General features: G+C 41.2%; 1 protein-coding gene across 1 annotated transcript in view; it reads right to left on the reverse strand.

The window, feature by feature from the left end:
• Window positions 1-535: 535 nt before the first annotated feature.
• Window positions 536-15124, reverse strand: part of LOC114664446 (THAP domain-containing protein 2-like) — a 28914-nt gene continuing 14325 nt past the window's right edge. Inside the window, exon 4 of the mRNA XM_028818529.2 lies at window positions 536-672. The gene's annotated coding sequence lies outside the window, so the exon portion shown is untranslated. The remainder of the gene's footprint in view (window positions 673-15124) is intronic.

Consider the following 15124-nt stretch of genomic DNA (forward strand, 5'->3'; position numbering starts at 1 on the left):
TACATATAAAATCCATAACATTTATTATTTAGCCAATGCTTTTCTCCCAACCAACTTTCAACTCTATCCTTAACTTTGAAAGTATAAAACCACTTGTATGGTAAATGGCCTAATCGGGTGACACCATGAGTAAGTGGTGGGGTGTGAATAAGTAGGCCTACAGAAAGCAAAGATGCTTTAAAGACAGCATGTGGTTGTTTCCCTTTCCTACAATCTGAGCACTGGGGAGCTAACATGACTTGCTCAAGTTGACTGTGCAAATCAGTGATGATGAAAGCTGAACTGGCAGCCTTCCGCTTTATGTTTTAATGAACGGTTTGGCAGCAGAAATAATACTGTACAAGAAAAATGCAAGCACTGGTGGATTAATAGTTGTTAACAAATGGATGATGTACAGAAAATATCAAAAAAGGCTCATAGGATGCAGGGTGTTCTGTCCTAATGTATAAATACTGATTACTAGAAAGGTGTTCCTAATATCATTTCACCAACCCATTTCTAAAATTGTAGAGCTTGGCCTCCATGCAGTTAGAATAACTAGACTTATTCCATTACAGAACGGCTCATTAGCAGCATCTATACAGTAGATGTCCACTCAAGACCAAGCTTCAAATTCCATGGGCTTCATTGCAGGAGACACATTGATTTTCCCAGGATACATAGCTTGAGCAACTGTGGAAAAAGAGAAGTTGTAAGATATTTTAGAATGGAGGATTGAATCAGGAAGACTACAGTTTGTTACTCTGTCCATCCTAAAAATTAACAATTGTACTATGAATTTGCAACACTGAAACTTGTGCAAGTTACATTTCTGAAAATTTGAAATATTTGATTCCTGTACTTCCTTTTTTTTTTGCTCATTGTAATTATATGTGATGGATCTGTTCACTGTTCATTGGCTTGTTGCTGAGGAGCTCCCAGTTATCACATGAATAGGCTCCAGCCCCCTGAAGTGGATTAAGTAGGTTTTGCTGATTTGAATGCATGTAGCTGCTCAATACTGATTACCTCCAACACCAAATTGGTTGGATTAGCTCATTAAGCCTTGAACGTCATAAGTCAGGTGTGTCCAATCATGAGAAAAGGTATTTAAGGTGGTCAATTGCAAGTTGTGCTTCCCTTTGACTCTCCTCTGAAGAGAGACAGCACGGGATCCTCAAAGCAACTCTCAAAAGATCTGAAAACAAAGATTGTTTAGTATCATGGTTTAGGGGAAGGCTACAAAAATCTATCTTAGAGGTTTAAACTGTCAGTTTCAACTGTAAGGAATGTAATCAGGAAATGGAAGGCCACAGGCACAGTTGCTGTTAAACTCAGGTCTGGTAGGCCAAGAAAAATACAGGAGCGGCATATGCACAGGATTGTGAGAATGGTTACAGACAACCCACAGATCACCTCCAAAGACCTGCGAGAACATCTTGCTGTAGATGGTGTATCTGTACATCGTTCTACAATTCAGCACACTTTGCACAAAGAACATCTGTATGGCAGGGTGATGAGAAAGAAGCCCTTTCTTCACTCACGCCACAAACAGAGTTGCTTGTTGTATGCAAATGCTCATTTAGACAAACCAGATTCATTTTGAAATAAAGTGCTTTGGACTGATGAGACAAAAAAATGAGTTATTTGGTCATAACAAAAAGCGCTTTGCATGGCAGAAAAAGAACACCGCATTCCAAGAAAAACACCTGCTACCTACTGTCAAATTTGGTGGAGGTTCCGTCATGCTGTGGGGCTGTGTGGCTAGTTCAGGGACTGGGGCCCTTGTTAAAGTCGAGGGTCGGATGAATTCAACCCAATATCAACAAATTCTTCAGGATAATGTTCAAGCATCAGTCACAAAGTTGAAGTTACGCAGGGTTTGGATATTCCAACAAGACAATGACCCAAAACACAGTTCGAAATCTACAAAGGCATTCATGCAGAGGGAGAAGTACAATGTTCTGGAATGGCCGTCACATTCCCCTGACTTGAATATCATCGAAAATCTATGGGATGATTTGAAGAAGGCTGTCCATGCTCGGCAGCCATCAAATTTAACTGAACTGGAGAGATTGTGTACAGAAGAATGGTCAGAAACACCTCCATCCAGAATCCAGACACTCATCAAAGGCTATAGGAGGCGTCTAGAGGCTGTTATATTTGCAAAAGGAGGCTCAACTAAGTATTGATGTCATATCTCTGTTGGGGTGCCCAGATTTATGCACCCGTCTAATTTTGTTATGATGCATATTGCATATTTTCTGTTAATCCAATAAACTTAATGTCACTGCTGAAATACCACTGTTTCCATAAGGCATGTCATATATTAAAAGGAAGTTGCTACTTTGAAAGCTCAGCCAATGATAAACAAAAATTCAAAGAATTAAGAGGGGTTCCCAAACTTTTTCATATGACTGTATTATTAAGGTCTTTGAGCAAGGAGTTATGCCATACTGTACCATTCTCAAACCTGCTTAAACAAATTCACGGTCACAGGGGGCTAAAGCCAATCCTGGAAGCCCATATGACACAGGGCTGGAAAATAGCCTTGGACAGAGTGCCAGTCCATCACAGTGCCCATTTGTGCACATAGCCACACTCACCCATGCTGATGCAGCCAATAGCTAACTACACAAAAGAAAAAGAGTGTCCTCTTGTTTGGAAATATTCAGTGCATTGTGATATGTGGTCCATGGTGCTGTGCTGATTTTAAATAAATAATTGCACCCTGCCAGAGAGCAGGCTCTAATTGGTTGCGAGCACACTTCGCTCAGAGAATGGCTGGGGGTGCCTGCCTGATTGCAAAGACACGGAGGGCGCAGTGCATTCACACCTGTGCCCCGTGAGAAGCACTAGTATAAGAGATGCCTGCATGGGACAGAAGGGAGAACAGAAGAAAGACAAAAGCTGTGAGAACAGCATTGCTAGGAGTGGCAAGACAAGCCAGCCAGGGTGTGTGAAAGGCAGCGTGGTGGATGTCCCCATGATGATGCAAAGCATTGGTGCTCTAGGGGCAGATCATCCCCATTGATTTAATATTTTAGAGTGGGTGCGATTGTGGTGCAGTCTTTAGGGATCTTTCTTTAGGGATCTGAGGTACTACAGGTGTGTGAGAAAGAAGACGTGAGGACAACCAACCCCAGGTAGTCTGGCCGACGCCAGTCAAGGAAACCAAGAGGAGGGTCAGGTGGAGAGGATTGCAGCTGCTACGTCTCTGCCAGCTGAATAAACAATGGGTGAGCTGGGGAGACGAAGTGGGCATTGCGCTGGGCTCGGCAGATACAACAAAGACCTGATGACTGTGATGGTTTTATTCTTGTTTTAAGTTCTGAGTTTTAATCGCAACGATGTTCACTATTTTTATGGATTATTTATTTAGGGAAGAGAGCACTGCACTTTGGGACACGGTTTGATTTTGAATTGTTCTAATAAAAGAACTTGTGCACTTTATTGAATCTACCCCTTGCTTTGTGTGAGTGTTCTCATCCGTTGGCTCATCCCTCGAGTACATTATCGGTGGTAACGGGTTCAAGGGGCTCCCCGGAAGGACCCGGTAGTGTAGGACCGACCCACATCATCATATGCATTTACAGTCCTAGGAGTCTAATGGTCTACTAATGGCTAAAGACCCACCTTCTCTCCATCACACTCTAAAAAATGACATTCCTACTTAATATGGCTGATTCTTTTTAACTTATTTTGCTTTGTAACCTCCTACTGTGCTCCATCTACAGCCTGATCCTGCTTCATTTCCACTGCTCACACCACCACAACCTTAATAAGCTATTAAGTAAGTATAATTCACAAGAGGTTCATTCATATGTAGCTGACCTCTGAATGATGTATTTGTCTGAAAGGGCAGGTTATGCTCTACAAGAAACGGTGTCAACTGCACCTCTACTCTGCTCACTTTTTCTTTAAGACTTTCCTGTTGCTGTGTTGTTAAGAAACATGGTAAATGTCCTTATAGCCCTCCCTGCACCTTGCCTCTCTACATGATGTGCTCCCTGAAGAAATACAAGGTAATCTCACATTTCACAAAATTGTACTGCAATTTTTATTCATAATGCAGTAATGGATTCAAACTGACAAACACTTCTCTTTAGGAATGACTTTTCCACTATTAAGTGGAATTAATTTGGTTTCAGTCACCTGAAAAATACATCTTATAACCACAAGGGGGCACCACTAAGCCCCAACTGACAGACACAATGTTATCCAGCACAATTTAAGGTTTAAATAAAAGGTTTTTCTTTTGTCTCCAAGACTTTTTCCAAGTTTTCCAAAACACACCACAATAATCACAGATTCTCTCCTTCCACTTCCAGTAGATTGTCGCCCTGACTCTATCAAGTAAGGCTGCAGGCTTCCTTTTGAATTTGACCAGGAAACTGCTTCTGGTGTCATGCCTTGGTCATGTTGGAATCAGGACAATCTTCCCCTGGCAGTGCCCAAACACCCTGACAGGGCTGCCTTTCTGGACTCCAATTCCCATGCCACCCTGAGGGTGTCTTAATTGGTTTCAGCGCTGAGGAACATTGCCACCTATCATGTGGGGAAGTGAACTGCTCCTGGCATGCTCGTTTGCCCAGTCCATCTATTATGGCCTACCGGCCGGCCACAAGTTCACTCTCCTCCCCGGCTAGCATGCCTGTCCTTCCTCCATGGCCCCTACAACCTGCAATTTTCCTATTCACAAAAATTATATTTTTCTAATGACCTAGCTGAATTTAATAATAATTCAAGTATCTAAGGCCTCACTCTCCTCAGCATATCTTTTACAATCATTTAAGTCACTGCAAGCTACGGTAAAAATGCGCTGCTACGATTAGTGCAACTTTTTAATATAACATTTTTAACAGATATAAGTCAAGTGTAAAACTGTCAGGTCAGGAAGCATGCACTGGTACAGCATGTTGCCACATCCACCATATGATGAAACTGCTCGGGATCCTGGGTGGCAATCCCCCCAGGTAGACATGCGGTCCAGAAAAATGACCATCCCACCCAAAAATGACCATCTATCTGCCTCAGACAGGTATTAAGTGGGCTTCCCCTTGGCCTTATCCAGCCATTTGGGTCCTCAACAATGAGGATCCTCCAAGCCAGATCACCCATGGGGAATCGCACCACATGGCCACAGTGCCATAACTGACACTCCCTCACTCATTCAACACAAAGTCAAGCCAGTGGTACCCAAGGATTGTCCGAACAAACACAGTACCAAAGGAGTCCAGTCTTTGGCTGAGGTCACTGGACAGCGTCCATGTCTCACAACCATATAGCAAGACAGGAAGCACCAGGACTCTAAAGACTTGGACCTTCATCCTTTTGGAGAGATATTGGGAGCGCCACACACCCCTTTCCTCATGAACTGCCATACTCTCCCCAAGTCATCTACTGACTTCATAGGAAGAGTCAGCAGAGACATGAATATCGCTGCCAAGGTAAGTAAACCTCCCGCCATGGTCAGTGCTCTGTCCGCAGACAGACACACTGCTGACGGCTGTGCCCAAGAGGTCATTAAAGGCCTGGATCTTAGTTTTTATCAGGACACAAGCCCAGGCACTCGGACACCTCACTCAGTCTCTCGAGAGCCCCGATCAGAGCCTCCATTGACTCTGCGAAGATCACAGCATCATCAGCAAAATCAAGATCCGTGAATCTTTCTTCACCAACAGATGCCCCACAGCCGCTGGACCCCACAACCTTGCCCAACACCCAGTCCATATAAGCATTGAACAGAGTAGAAGCAGAACACACCCCTGACGAACCCCAGTATCAACTGGGAAAAACACAGAGGTTCTGCCTCCACTCTGCACAGCACTCACAATACCAGTGTACAGGCCAGCCATGATATCCAGCACCTTCAGGGGTATCCTGTGGAGTCTCAGTTGATCGAGCTACCCTGTGGGACATCCTAAGTCGAACACTTTACGAAAATCGACAAAGGCTGCAAAGAAACTCTGCTGATATTCACGTTTGTGCTCCATGAGAACGCTCAGTGCCAGGATGTGGTAGATGGTAGACTTCTTAGACATAAAACCACACGGCTCCAGCTGCTGGTAGGTGAGCAAGTGATCATGGATGACCCTAGCGAGGACCTTACCCTGCACCAACAGCAGTGTTATCCCCCTGTAGTTGCCACAATCCAGGCGATCACCCTCTCCTTTCCAGATAGGGAAGACAAGTCCTGCTTTTCCAATCAGTTGGGATGATGCCAGTCTCCCAAATGGAAGCAAAGATTGCTTGCAATGCCAGGACGACAGCCTTACCACCAGCCTAGAGAGGTTCACCCCAGATACCACAGATCCCTACAGCCTTCCCTACCTTCAGCTGGTTCACCACCTGTGCAATCTCATTTAGGTTGGATGGTTCAGAGGCAATTGGAGGATCAGAACTGTAGACGCAGAGATATCCACTGTCCTAGCCAGAGGATCAGCTTTAAACAGCTGCTCAAAGTAGCTGTGTACTGTGTACTCTGTATTTTTTCTTTTTAGGGTGCTCCTCTATTTAGTTAGGACATTTACACAAATACAGAAAAGGTAAAGTGCCGCACTTTGGAATGCATGATGTGTGTGCAGTGAAAGAATTTCAAGTTCAATGAAGGGCTCTCCTGTTTTTAACAGATATAAGTCAAGGGTAAAACATTTTGTACTCTGACAAAAAATCATTTTGTATTTTTTCTTTTTAGGGTGCCCCTCTATTTAGTCATGGCATTTACACAAACATTAAAAAAAGTAAACTGCTGAATGCATGGTGTGCGTGCAGTGAAAGAATTATCCATGAAGAAGTTTCACGTTCAGTGCAGGGCTTTCCTGTTTTTTTCTTCTCTGTCTTCCAGCTCCTCTTGGCCATTTTCTCTCCATCATTTACCCTTTCCATTTATGACCCCACTCTCCTCCTTTGTCCAGTAATGATTTGTGTAGTATTCAGGTTGAACAGAAAAAAAAAACATTGCAGTACAGGCCAAATCAGTTAAAAGACAGGCCAGGCCATCAAGATTATTCTCGAGTCTCCCAATGGCCAGTCTGGGACCCGATGATTATACTGTAATGTAGTTGTTCAGGCTCTCTCTGTCTCTTCCTTTATTAAAACCTTTGATTTACCATGCTGACTACCCTATTACTAGCTGGCCTCATCCCAAAAAAGAAGCATGACTCCAGTAAGTACTGCAGGTTACTGTCATGTCATTTATTAATGTGAGAAACCTCAAAACTAGTCAAGAGTTAGCTGTGCGTCACTCACTAATGAAGCGTACCTTTAGCTACTGGTTCCATTTAGTTATAGGCCCTGATAATTTAGGGACAATGCAGCTCTTATAACACAGATCGTGTTAAAGCAGTGAGAAAGAGCAGGTCAAGCATCTCCTGCAGATAAAAGAGACTTCAGTTTTATGGAAAGAGCATACCAATCACATGAATCCATCAGCCACGCTAAAGTCATGGCCAAAAGTTTTGAGAGTGAGACCAATCATTTTCCAGAATGATGGAGCACCGGGCCATAAAGCCAAAGTTTAACTTAGTGGCTCAGGGAACAAAACATTGAGATTTTTTGTCCATGGCCAGGAAACTCTCCAGACCTTAATCCCATTGAGAACTTGTGGTCAATCCTCAAGAGGCGGGTGGACAAACAAAAACCCACCAATTCTGACAAACTCCAAGCATTGTTTATGCAAGAACAGGCTACCATCAGTCAGGATTTGGCCCAGAAGTTGATTGACAGACAGCATGCCTGGGCGAATTGCAGAGGTCTTGAAAAAGAAAGAAGGGCCAACACTGCAAATATTGACTCTGCACTTAATGTAATTGTCAATAAAAGCCTTTGAAACTTATGAAATGCATGCAATTATACTTCAGTATACCATAGAAAAATCTGACAAAAGCTGGTTCCAAACCTAACCAACTGTAGCAAAGTCGCCTTTCTGAAATTCACTCTAATCAATGGGCCACAAAACTTTTTTTCAAAAGGCACACCCACTCCTAATAAAAAAGGGGGGCTAGACTACCAAGTACTATAAAATGAGTGGGATTGTTTTACAAGAAGTTAGAAATGTGTGCATTGCACATAGATTGAGGGATGCTTGAGGGCTTAGTTAACTGTTTTGAAAGCTGGAACATTTTAATTTTTTGTTTATTTACTTCAAAGACCGATATAACATTTTTTTTTTTTTTTTTATAGTTTTGCAGCAATGAGTCACATTCAGAAAACAGCAATAATATAACTACATGTTGTCACACATGCACACCAGTGGGTTGCCTAAGGTATATAGTACCACCCCGGGATGAAAGTGGGTGCTGTTGCCAATAGCCTTGTCTCCTCTTTTCCCCTCCACGGTGCCTCGAGAAAACGCCCCTTGAGGGCAACAAAGCCAAGGAAGCCCTTTTGGTCCACCCAGTACAGGTGGCGTCTTATTTCAGACCTGACCACGATTGCGAATACTCAAGAGATAAAGGAAAGGCAGAGAAAGTGCAACTCGGAGACAACACTGACTGAAGAGATTTGTCCCAAACAAAGAGTACCTGCTAGTGCAGATTTTTTGTGTGAACTTTCTTAATTTTGTTGGCATTAAACAGGGTTTTGTACAGTTGGTACCTAATGTATTTGGCTTTTGCCCTGCTTCATCATTCACCCCTCTACAATGTATTAAAGTATGTAAAATAACTGGTTTTCAATAACATAATATCACATAGTTAAAAAATTGAACTGAAATAAGGGGTTAGGCTGAAAAGGCTTTCATAGGCACCAGATTCCAACTCGGCCATCGTGAAAATAGCATTGACTGATGTACTTTTTTTGGGCTGTGGGTCATGGAGGGTTTATGGACTTATTGTTGATCCTTAAAAATCATATCTTTACAGTTGCTTTGGACAATTTCTCTAAACAGTCCCAAGGTTCTCTTAACTGCTTGTGCATTACTCTGAGCATTTTGTACACTACAACACAATAATTTGGATAACCAGGAAAATGATTTAATTAATTCAAAACCTTTCATTTCTGTTTCAACATGCAATTCTCTTGTCAACCATTTAATCATTGCCACCAAAATGTGAAATCTCTGAACCATTGGCTAGTGATATACAAGTCAAAATATTTAGTCGTGTTGTCAACATGAAAATATACTATGCAGATATTTTAAGATTTAAAATTGATCCACTGTTGCTCAGTTTACTTCACTATCATTTCTTTATAACCAGTTGAATTTCTTTGTGTACCAATCCACGTGTACTTATGTTCTAGAAACAATTAAAAGGTTCTACCACATCGGTACTTTCTGCAAGACTGAAAAACTAACATTTGTAAGGTTAGTTTTTTTTATTTAGGAAAACAGAAATTAAAATGCTACAAATGGAACCAAATATATTTCTGGAATCTTTCAAAAAATATGAAGTTATATTTTATTTTAAAAATGCACACAGTATTTTAGGTAGTTATATAAGAAAGAAAAAGGCCAGTTCTACATCACAAGTTGTGTTGTCGCTCCTGCTGGTCTGGCCACATATTTTCATCAATATCTAATACTAGCCGTCCCCCGTGGCTCTGCCCACGTTGTAGTGAAACAGGACAAATTTTAAAAATCAATAAACAAACAGGTATCACTAGCTAAGCTGTGGCAAAGTATGCTCCAAAACGTGGCCAGAGGTATAGCGATTCAAACGGAGGCTAGGGCGTGAGTGAGGAGGACCCTGCCCGGCTCCCCACTCCTGACATCATGCTTCCCCCTCCCTTTGGCCCGCAAGCTGTCTCTGATTAGCATGAATAAATCACTGCCACAAGCAAACTAGGGTTCTTACCATGATGAGAGAAGTCGCAAAATCAACCGGAATGTTCAAGCAAAATATAGAATAAAACCCAATCTAAATCTATTAAGTAGTCCTCCCGTGAAAAGCAGTCAGACAGACAGACATTGGATTTTTTATATACAGTATATATATATATATATATATATATATATATATATATATAGAGAGAGAGAGAGAGAGAGAGAGAGAGAGAGAGAGAGAGAGAGAGAGAGAGAGAGAGAGAGAGAGAGAGAGAGAGAGAGAGAGAGAGAGATGGGTGACTGAGCCATACTCAGGGTACTTCAACCAGGTTATGTAGCTTTAAATATAGTGATTATGGCCATGAGCTTGAATTCTAGAACAGACACTTTTTGTGTGCAAAGTGTCCATGCTCTGTCCATGTCTGTTTGGGTTTTTCTCCAGCTACTCAGGGTGTCCTTCCACATCCTAAACATATGCAGATGAGTTTAACTGGCAGCTGTAAACTGGCCTGTGGTATGTGTGCTTAGTATCATTTACAGGGGTAGCAGTTAGTGGTCCAAAGATGTGCCTCTGCCCCAACAACTGTCAACTGGAATAAGCACATCCAATTGTGGTTGGATTGACAAAAATCCTAGATAGACAGATAGATAGATAGATAGATAGATAGATAGATAGATAGATAGATAGATAGATAGATAGATAGATAGATAGATAGATAGATAGATAGATAGATAGATAGATAGAATAAAGATCACAAGACATTGCGAAGGTTTGGGGCAGCCACCCGTATAATTGTTCCCGGCTGCAAAAGTTCTTAATCATCAGATCCATGTTCACACTATTCAGTCCAAAACAGAACTAACTCAATATTAACAAGATAGCAGCTTTAAAGGCCATTACAGGAAGTGATGTCTTCAGGACCGGAACCAGAAGTGACGTCGTTGGCTGCCCCAGAGCCGGGCGGGATTTCCCTAGAATGGTCTGTAAGAGATTGAGAGGGAGAATTAGTGCACTTCGCCACCCCCTGGTCCGGCGTGGAATTACATGTATTCGAGCCCTTTAGTTGCCTCCTAAACACGCGTGTGTGACAATAGATAGATATCAAATCAGGAGTATCAGCGACATTGGACTCAAACCTGAAATTATACATATAGGAGATAACAAACATGGAAGAGCATGTGAACTGCAGGATATCCCACAAAGCAACAGTCATGTTTTGTCTCTCTCTCCAGCTTTTTTTGGTGTTTTGATTGCAATTCCTGCATTATTACATAATTTGAACCCAATGCCTGATATGTCAATAAAATGCCCAGCCTACTAACATGGGGTGGCAGTACTACACATTATATTTAGTTCATTAAATGCTAGTACAGCTCACAAAAAGTGTGGTTCTCATTTGGCTCAATAAGATTAGTGTGGGATCCAAAGGAGACCCCACCATTGCCACTGCCTGGCATTTTGAATTTTCAGTCTTTACAGACCTGTTAAACAGGTACAACAGGGTGACTGAAGTACAATGAATGCATCTTTGTTATTATTGTATTGTTTGTGCATATAGTAACATTGTACCACAAGCAAACTATTACTCTTAGCGCGATGAGAGAAGTCACAAAATCAACTGGAATGTTCAAGCAAATTATAGAGAAAAAACTCCAATCTAAATCCGTTAAGTAGTTCTCTCGTGAAAAGCGGGCAGACAGAAAAATACATTTTCAATGTTATATACACATACAAAGAGAGAGAGAGATTCTCCATTGCAATAAATCGAGGAAAAAATCTTCTTGCATCTGTCAACAGCCCTCTACAACAATCTGCTGGAATGTCATGGTAGGAAGCATCCATTACTGAGATCCCTGAAGAGAGTATCCATGAAGACCAGTAGGTGCTGGGAGTTGTAGGGCCCAATTACAGGAATGTGTGTACTCACACTGTTCTCAGATATTATGGCACACATAGTTATGTGCCACCGGTGCTGCCCAGGGACGGTAGCTCTCTGTCCTGTTATATTCCAACAATGCCTCCTGCATTTGGACAGGTTTTACCATCCGCTTAAGCATCTACATTTAAACTACTTTCTCTATACTTCACCATCGAAGGAACCCTTCTACCAACGGAATTAACATTATTGCATATGACGACTTACACCATGCATACATGTCAAAATGATTTGCAGAACTAAATGGATGAAAACCATATAATTAATTTTGGCAACATGACTAACACAATTAATATATGGGCTATTCAGAGTGAATATACCTAAGCCTATATAAACTAAAACTAAATCATTTGTAAAAACACAAAAAATGAGAAATAACATTCTGTTGTGAGGATGTGCAGGTTTACATATGCGATTATGAGAAGTACCATTTTCATTTGAGAATTTGCCCAAAACAACCGAGAAAAACTGTAAAAGTACCACCAATGGAGAATTAAAACCTATGCTGAGGACCTTTCATAGGAACCTCCTAGTGTTTCAATAACTTGTACCAAGGATTTGTTCTGCTGACAGAAGCGTCTGTTGGACATATAAGACAGGAAATGTCCCCGATTTTGAAAGGTTAAATTGGTCAGTAACTGTTTCTCTGTTTTAAGACATCATTTTGAAAATTCCCATCATTTTTTTTAAATGGGAGCTTTAGAGTTTCAAAAATGTGAACAAATTCAAAGATTTAATTTTGGGATACCCCTATGAAAATGGACTTTTCCAGACAAATTACCTTTCAAGAGTAAAAAATTTCAACAAAATCAATTCATTGTGAGCTGAGTTGCTTCACACAGACTGACAGACAGACAAGCAGGAAGATATGACAACAAAAAGGAATTCACATTTTATGTGTACACACCTAACTATGGTCCCGGGTTATAAAATATTAAGAAGCTGAACTTTTGTTAATATAGTACTACAGGCCAACAATGGGTTTGTGTGCAGTCTATTTAGATGTTTCAGTTTCAGAATGTATATGTTTAACATGGGATAACTAAGATATGTAAAGCATTAGCAATCTGCAGTGGACATAATAGAATGTGTCACACACGTGCAAATAGGAGTCAACCAATAATGACAATTTCACGTCGGACCAGGGGGCGGCGGGGTGCACCAACGGTCTCTCTCGATCCCTTGCAGACCATTCTCGGGAAATCCCACAGGGTTCCGGCGGCTTGGATGACATCACTGCCGGTTCCGGCGCCTCGGATGATGTCACTGCCGGTTCCGGTGCCTCGGATGACGTCACTGCCGGTTCCGCATCCGATTATGACATTTCCTCCACTGGCCTTTAAAGCTGCCATTCTGTCTGTATTCATCAGTTCGGTTTTGGACTCCGTCGAGTAAACAGTGCTCTGTTCTACTAAAAGCTTTTTTGCAGCCAGAGGACACTATATTGGTGGCTGCCCCAAACATTTATGAATGTCTAAGTGTCGTTCTTGCCACAAATGTTACTATAAATTACCACTTCTAAAAAAAATATTTAAGGAACTCGGGCCAGAGAATGTATCAAATTTTGAATCTGCACTTAAATGTGGATTTTATGGTGCTGACAAATACGTGTTCCTGTGTACTACAGTAAGTGAATTACAAATTTACTTCATTTGTGGTTTATAGTGTACTAGCCATGGCATCTGTTGAAGACAGGTAATAGGGCAAAGGATAGAAAATATTTTTAAATTATGTGTACCTTCAGTTCCATTCCTCTGTATTCACATGTATGAGAATGTCTCTTCACCGGTGCTCTGTCTCTCAAGTGTGTTCTCGTAAAGCCTGCTCCTCAGACTCTGTCATTATTTTCGAGGCCCTTTTCTCACCTCCTGTCTGGTTTTACACTTGCCACCATTGAAGAAGACTCTCTCAGTGTACCTCATACTACTTTACTGCTCCCTGCACGTCTCACACTTGCACTTCCTCTTTCGTCGCATCACCAAACCCAAACTGACCAATCAATCAGATTGCTCCGAGGAACTGGAAACACAAACCTAAGTGTTTTATTATAAAGTAGATGTTTCTTGTTTTCCAACCAAATGAACGTGGATGCTTAAAACTGCAAAGTCAGGTACTGTGCTATTATTAAACTTCTAATGCAAGAGAATAATATGACTTCAGAGATTTATTCTCCTCTACTCAATGCATACCAGAACCAGTCCTCTTCATATACCAAAATCAAGAGGCACAGTGCAGAAATCTATCAAGGCAAACATCACTCAAAGACGACCCAAGGTCTGGCCAACCTCTGGTATCAATAACAGAACAATGTCTTGCCACTATGGAGCAAATCATAATAGATAACTGAAGAGTGTCTGTGCATGAGACACTGTAGGAATTAATTATAGGACGCAAGAATTTATTCTTCATGAACAATTAAAAATGAGCAAGATTTGTAATTAGTACTGTCTTCTAAAACGAACCCTCACCATTTCCAATGTTCCAACTAGAATTTCAAACTAATGGATTAAAACCAAAAGAAATGTAAGAAAAATTTCATAACTAGAGATAAAACATGGATAAATTACTATGAACTCACATCCAAACAAAAATGGAAGCAATGGTAGGGTGATGAATTCCCCCATACCAAAGAAATTCAAAGTCTAATGGAGTGCTGGGAAGATCATGTGCAAATTTTTTAGGATGTTGAGGGTATGGTCTACATTGACTACATGGTTTAAAAGTCCCACATAATCACTCAATATTATGCTAATTTTCTTTGGCATTTGTGGCAGTCAATCTGTTAAAGCGGCAAGGAAAGCTGTTGACCATCCCATTTCTGCTTCATAACCATGTCCCCTCTCACACTGCATGGAATGCAAAAGTAAAATTACAGACTGAACAAATGTCACACTCACCTTTTTCTCCATTCCTAGATCAATGTTACCCAACCTGAAGGGCTACCTCCATGAACATGATATATCAATGCTGAAGACATGACATCAGCCACACAAGAGTAATTACAACAGACAAACATTTTACTTGAGTGGCACAGAAAAGTCTGTGAGCGTTGTAACAAGTGGATTAGTGTCCACAGGGATTTTGTTGTAAAAATAAAACTTAGTTGGCTTACTAGCATTTCATTAGGTCAGGTGCAGAACTACAGTATCCTCCATAATGTTTCTGACAAAAACACATTTTAACTTGACTTACCCCACTGCTCCAAAGTTTAAAATTGCAAATTAAACAATTCAGACGTGATTACAGAGAACCCAGTAATGTCTATGAATCAGAGACTTCAAAAGACTTCAAGCAGTCACTACCTGCAAGGGATATGCGACAAAGTACTCAATGTGACTGCTTTAATAGACATGCCATTGCAGTGTCTAAAACATTATGGTGCCTTGAAATGGGGGGGAGAACCATGTTTTAAAAAAAAAAAAAAAAAATCGGGAGTGGTCTC

Source organism: Erpetoichthys calabaricus, chromosome 1 (genome assembly GCF_900747795.2).
Source record: "Erpetoichthys calabaricus chromosome 1, fErpCal1.3, whole genome shotgun sequence".
Lineage (NCBI taxonomy): Eukaryota > Metazoa > Chordata > Cladistia > Polypteriformes > Polypteridae > Erpetoichthys > Erpetoichthys calabaricus.